General features: G+C 45.8%; 1 pseudogene; it reads left to right on the forward strand.

Moving 5' to 3' along the window:
• Nucleotides 1-5,361: 5,361 nt before the first annotated feature.
• LOC132229618 (glycolipid transfer protein-like) lies at nt 5,362-5,943 on the forward strand (annotated as a pseudogene).
• The last annotated feature ends 1,320 nt before the right edge of the window (nt 5,944-7,263 follow it).

Below are 7,263 nucleotides of genomic sequence, written 5' to 3' on the forward strand. Positions count from 1 at the left end.
GATGGCAGAGGGCAGGCCCAATCCCTAGGTGCAGCCCCTGGTCAGGCACAGAGCAGGGCTGATTGGGAAATTGGGGCACCGCCCCCTGCCATGCACAGAGCAGGGCGGATTGGGAGGTTGCGATGCCACCCTGTCACACTCAAGGCAGGGTCGATTGGGAGGTTGCGGCGCCACCCCGTGTCGTGCACACAGCAGGGCCAATCAGCGGGTTGGGGCACTGCCCCCTGTCACTCACAGAGCAGGGCCCATCATGGGGGTTGGGGCTCCATACCCTGTCATGCACAGAGCAGGGCCGATCATGGGGTTGAGGAGCTCCCCTCTGTCACTCACAGAGTAGGGCAGATCAGGGGGTTGGGGCGCCGCCACTGTCACACTCAGGGCAGGGCCGATGGGGAGGTTATGGCTCTACCCTGTCACACACAGAGCAGGGCCCGTGGGGGCGGGGGGTTGGGGTGCCGCACCTTGTCACACACAGAGCAGGGCCGATCAGGGGGTTGGGGCACCGCAGCCTGTCACATACAGAGCCACAGGGCGATCAGGGGGTTGGGGAGCTCCCCCCTATGAGGCACAAAGCAGGGCTGATCAGGGGGTTGGGGCACCTTCCCCTGTCACGAACAAAGCAGGGCAGATAGGGAGGTTGTGGCCCCGACCCCTGTCACACACAGAGCCGCAGGGCGATCAGGGGGTTTGGGCGCTGCCCCTTGTCATGCTGATCCCGATGCCAGGAGGCCTCGCAGCTCCGCTGATCCTGGTGCTGGGAGGCATATTACCCTTTTACTATATAGGATAGAGGCCTGGTGCACGGGTGGGGTCCCGCTGGTTTGCCCTGAAGAGTGTCCTGGATCAGGGTAGGGGTCCCCACTGGGGTTCCTGGCCAGCCTGGATCAGGGGATGATGGCTGTTTGCAGCTGGCCATACACTCTTCAGGGTGGGGGACCCCACTGGGGTGCCTGGCCAGTCTGGGTGAGGGGCTGAGGGCTGTTTTCAGGCTGGTGGGTGACTGAAGCTCCCAACCACTCCTTTTTTTCTTTTTTCTTTTATTCTGGGCCAGCTTTAGCTCTGAGGCTTGGCTCCAGCTCTTGGGCCTCCGCTGCTGAAAGCAGGTGCCTGGGGTTTTGTCTAGCTTCTATATTTGTTTAGCTTCTATATTTGTAACAATTTCAAACTGCAAGCTCAGAGGCCGGCAGCGGCAGGCGGGGAACGTTGGAGTCCTCCGTCACCGAAGCAAGCAAGCCTCATGTTCATTTCAAGCTGCCTGGCTGCTGGCCACCATCTTGGCTGGCAGTTAATTTGCATATCGCCCTGATTAGCCAATGGGAAGGATAGCGGACGTATGGCTAATTACCATGTTTCTCTCTTATTAGATAGGATTATAAGTATGTATAATTATTATGTATTAAATATTCCACATTTTGTTGATCCATTCATCTCTTGATAGCTACTTGGGTTTTCACCCTCTGACTATTGTTAGTAATGCTGCTATGAACACTGGTGTAAAGTATCTGTATGATCCCTAGTTTCCAATTCTTTTGTGTATATACCCAGAAGTGGAATTGCTAGGTCATATGGTAATTCTATTAATTTCAGATTAATCCATTTCAGGTTCATCAATTTAAGTTTTTGAGGAATCACCATACCCTTTTCTAGTGGCTGAACAATTTTATATTCCCAAAAGCAAAACACAAGGTTCCAATTTCTCCACATCTTTGCTAGCATTTTGCATTTTCTATTTTTTATTAATAACAATCTTAATAAATAAATGAGATCTCACTGTGGGTTTGATTTGTATTTCCCTAATGATTAGTGATGTTGAGCATCTTTTCATGTGTCTATTGATGATTTATAAATTTCCTTTGGATAAATGCCTGTTAAACTCCTGGACCCATTTATTGAGTTGTTTGTTTTTATTATTGTTATTGAGTTGTAAGAGTTCTTGATAGATTCCAGATATCAATAAAATATGATTTGTAAATATTTTCTTCCACTCTATAGCAGTGATTTTCAACCTTTTTCATCTCATGGTACACATAAACTACTAAAAATCTGCAGCACAACAAAAACATATATTTTGCTGATCTGACAAAAAATAGGTATGATTTTTATTCATTCATACTAGACATTATTGTTGTTGTTTTTATTAATTAAATCTTTATTGTTCAGATTATTACATTTGTTCCTCTTTTTCCTCCATAACTCCCCTCCACCCAGTTCCCACCCCATCCTCCTCACTCACTCCCCATCCACTGTCCTCATCTATAGGTGCACGATTTTTCTCCAGTTTCTTCCCGCATCTCCCTCACCCCTTCCCCCTCCCCACCCCAAGAATAGCCAGTCCATTCCCTTTCTATGCCCTTGATTCTATTATAATCACCAGTTCATTCTGTTCATCAGATTATTCACTTGATTTTTCAGATTCACTTGTTGATAGATATATATTTGTTGTTCATAATTTGTATCTTTACCTTTTTCTTCTTCTTCCTCTTCTTAAAGGATACCTTTCAGCATTTCATATAATACTGGTTTGGTGGTGATGAACTCCTTTAGCTTTTTCTTATCTGTGAAGCTCTTTATCTGACCTTCAATTCTGAATGATAGCTTTGCTGGATAAAGTAATCTTGGTTGTAGGTTCTTGGCATTCATCACTTTGAATATTTCTTGCCACTCCCTTCTGGCCTACAAAATCTCTGTTGAGAAATCAGCTGACAGTCGTATGGGTATTCCCTTGTAGGTAACTGAGTTTCTTTCTCTTGCTGTTTTTAAGATTCTCTCTTTATCTTTTGCTCTTGGCATTTTAATGATGATGTGTCTTGGTGTGGTCCTCTTTGGATTCCTTTTGTTTGGGTTCTCCGCGCTTCTTGGACCTGTAAGTCCATTTCTTTCACCAGTAGGTAGGAAGCTAAAACCTGAGCAAAGATTACTGCAACCATAGAGACAGATTAGAGTTCAAAGCCTGTGAGATGGGATACCTTAATGAAAACCCAGTCTTTTAGTTATGAATCAAAAAGGGTCACATTTAGAACAAAGGTAAAAATGTTAGTTCATGAGACAGCAAACAACTATACTATTTTTGTATGTCCCTAGAGCTAAAAATGGTTTTCACCCTTTTATATGGTTGAAAATAAGCAAAGCAAAAGTACTATTACATAACAGTTGAAAATTATATGAAATTCAAATCTTAATGTCAATAAGTTATATTGTAAAATAACCAAGTTCATTCACTTATATGTTGTCTATGACTGTTGTTCTACACCAATAGTAAAGTTGAGTAGTTGTGGTAAACATAGGGTGACCCACAAAATCTAAAATAGTTGCTATTTGGTCCTTTACAGGAAAGGATGATTAGATATACACATGCAGAGGAATGAAATTGGACCGTTATCTCACCCCACACACAAAAACTAACCATAATGGATTAAAGACTTCAATGTAAGACTTAAAACCACAAAACTCCTAGGACAAAACACAAAGAAAACCTCCTTTACATTGGTCTTGAAAATGATTTCTTGGATATGACACCAAAAGCACAGTCAACAAAAGCAAAAATAGACAAGTGAGAGTGCATTAAACTAAAAATCTTTGCACAGCAAATAAAACAATAGAGTGAAGAGAAAATCTATGGAATGGCAGTTAATACCCACAAACCATATTATCTAAAATATAAAAGGAACCCATAATACTTAATAGCAAAAAAACCTACAAATAACCCAATTTAAAAAATGGGCAAAGGGCTTGAGTAGACATTTCTCCAAAGAAGACAATACAAATTGTCTATAGGTATATGAAAAGGTGTTCAACATCATGAATCATTGGGGATATGCAAATAAAAAACCACAATGAGATATCATTTCACACATGTAAAAGTGACTTTATCAAAAAGGCAAAAGATAACAGATGTTGGCAAAGATATGGAGAAAAGAAAACCCTTCTTTGTATAATGTGGTGAAAATATATATTGATACATCCATTATGGAAAACGGTATGGAGATTCCTCAAAAATTACAAACAAAACTACTTTATTATCCATCAATTTCATTTCTGTGTATTTATCCAAAGGAAATAAAATCAATATCTCAGAGTTTATCTATACTACCATGTTTATTCCAGCAGCATTCACAATAGCCAAGATATGGGACAGAGTGGGGACCAGATGGAGGAGGGCGATGGGGATAGGAGAGGAAAGAAGGACATCTGTAATATTCTCAACAATAAAAAGCAAGTTGTTAAGTATTATTATCATAGGATTTCATTTTTTAAGACATATATACATATTTATACTTATTGACATACTAGAGGCCAGGTGCACAAAAATTTGTGCACTCAGGGGGTCCCTCAGCCCTGCCTGCGCCCATTTGCAGTCCAGGACCCCTTGGGGGATGTCCACCTATCGACTTAGGCTCACTCCCCGGGGGATCAGGCCTAAACTTGCAGTCAGACATTCTTCTGGCAGCCAGGGAGCCCTTGGGGGATGTCTGACTAAAGGCTTAGGATCCCAAGGGAGCTGTGATGAGGAAGTTGGGGTAACAGAGAAGCCCATGCTGTCCTGCCCCACTGCCCTGGGTCAGGTCACACATGAGACGCCCGGGGGGGGGGAAGCCCGGCCAATCACTGCAGCCTCCCCCCCGCCCCCCGGGTCAGGTCGTACACGGGACACCTGCCGCCCCAGGTCGCAGATAGCAGGCTCAAATGGCAGCAGGGCAGGCGGGATGGCGCTGTCCCGCCCTGCCTGCAGTATGCAAATTAGCCGCCATCTTTGTTGGCAGTTAATTTGCATATCACGCTGATTAGCCCATGGGAGGCATAGCAAAGGTACGGTCAATTACCATGTTTGTCTATTATTAGATAGGATATTTGTATATGCACATAAAATCGGGAAGGTAAACTTAACTGAAGGAGGGACTTTTATTTTTACTTTATATTCTTCTAAATGGTATAAATTATTTACAGTAACACTATAATAACATATTATTAAAATTCACTTTAAATATTGAAACTACATACTTTGTGCTGTAGAGTCCCATCCTTGAAATCTATACTAATAATAGCCTAGGGCCACCACGTCCAGACGACCGACCAGTCGCCATGAAGGGACCCTGCTTGGATGGGGGTGTGGCTGGACTTCAAACTGCCTGGTGGCCTCTAGCCCAGGCCGGGGGGTGCTGGAGGCCAGGCGTGTGCGTGCAGTCTTTTAAAAATAAAGAAAGGGCGAGTGGCAATGTTGGCATCCCCAGAGTTGGTGGCAGGCAGCAGTGACAGCCCTGGCACCAGTGGCAGTGATGGCCCAGGCACGGATGGCAGTGGCCAGGGGGGCGGCGTGGATGCCCGCAGTGCTGGCTGGGGCATCACCATGGCCTCAACCCAAAAATGGTACTGCTGACCGAGCACCTGCTGAAGCCTCTGCCTGAGGACAAGCAGATGGAGACCAGGCCCTTCCTGGAGGCGGTGTCCCACCTGCCACCCTTCTTCGATTGCCTTGGGTCCCCAGTGTTTATGCCCATCAAGGCAGACATAAGTGGTAACATCACAAAAATCAAAGCTGTGTACAACATGGATCCGGCCAAGTTCCGGACCCTGCAGAACATCCTGGAGGCAGAGAAGGAAATGTGTGGAGCAGAGTGGCTCAAAGTGGGGGCCACACTGGCACTGATGTGGCTGAAAAGGGGCCTCTGCTTCATTCAGGTCTTCCTGCAAAGCATCTGCAATGGGGAGCAGGACACTAGCCACCCCAACCTCATCCACCTCAACACCACCAAGGCCTACAAAATGGTGCTCAAGAAGTACCACGGCTGGATCTTATAGGTCTTCCAGGCAGTGCTGTATGCTGGGCCCTACAAGTCCGTGCTCTCCAAGGGACAGAACGTGATGGAGGAGGAGTGCTTGGAGCAGGTCCACCTGTTAATGGTCAACTACACGGCCACCATTGACATCATCTACAAGATGATGTAGGCGTGCCCGGAGGCTGGCACTCCCAGAAACAGACAAGCCAGAATCACTGTGAAGGGAGCTGGAGGCCACCTTGGCCTGAGTTCCCCAGAGAGGCACAGAGTCTGGCTGGGGTTGCAGGAGACAGCCCTAGTTTCTAAAAAGTCATTTTTGGGGTCTATCCTAACAGAGCAATAAATAAGCACCCTATTTCTGAATAACCTTTAATTTCACGGCAGCACAGACCGATTGCCTTCATTTCAGTGTGATAAAAATCAGTTAATGTTGCTAATAAGTCAAATCCTAGGGTTTTCTGTCCCCATCCCCCCATGTGGTGTGTAACACTGGGGGAGCCCTGTCATACACCTCATTTTAAAAATGAGGGTCTGGTGCAGTGATGTTTTGAGTCATCTAAGAACCACAGGAGTTTGATTTGAAATTATACAGGATGTTTTTTTTAAAGCAGACTGCTGTCTGCTCCTGTGGTTGCACAACCCAGCCTCACTGCACTGTCACTATAGACCCCACACTTTCCTACTGTCCTTTTCCAGACAGTTTTTTATAGTTGAAAACAGCCAGCAAGCCTTTGATGACCTTGCCCAAGGGGACTTTATTTTAAAGCTATCAGGTATGAGTAACTGACCACAGATGACTGAATTTTCATTCTTCTGCATAAATATTTCTTCAGGGACAGCCTACCCCACCTAAGAAACTATCTATCATGTGTGTTCTTTCAGAAGGGAGACCACGAGCCCTCCCGATGCCTAGATCTAAGGAATCACCTTGCTGCCTTAACTGTCCCTCCTGGCACTAGCAAGAGCTGTATTTTGAAAGTTTTGGGGTAAATAGAGGGACCACCAAAGAATTCATTAGGAACAATTGGTGATTTTTATGCAAACACTAAATAATTCTTAATAAATAAAGCTCTATTTTGGAATTAAAAATCCTATATAATAAAGAGGTAATATGCAAATTGACCATCACACCCTCACACAAGATGGCCACCCCCATGTCGTCACAAGATGGCTCGCAGGGGAGGGCAGTTGTGGTTGATCAGGCCAGCAGGGGAGGGCAGTTAGGGGTGACCAGGTCAGCAGGGGAGGGTAGTTGGGGGCAACCAGGTTGGCAGGGAGGGTAGTTAGGGGTGGCCGGGACGGTAGGGGAGGACAGTTAGGGGTAACTGGGCTGGCAGGGGAGGGCAGTTGGGGGGGACCAGGCCTGCAGGGGAGGGCAGTTGGGGGCAATTGGGCCAGCGGGGGAGCAGTTAGACATCAATGAGGCTGGAAGGAGAGTGGTTAGGGGTGATCAGGCTGGCAGGCAGAAGTGGTTAGGAACAATCAGGCA

The sequence above is a fragment of the Myotis daubentonii genome, chromosome 3 (genome assembly GCF_963259705.1).
Source record: "Myotis daubentonii chromosome 3, mMyoDau2.1, whole genome shotgun sequence".
Classification (NCBI taxonomy): Eukaryota; Metazoa; Chordata; class Mammalia; order Chiroptera; family Vespertilionidae; genus Myotis; species Myotis daubentonii.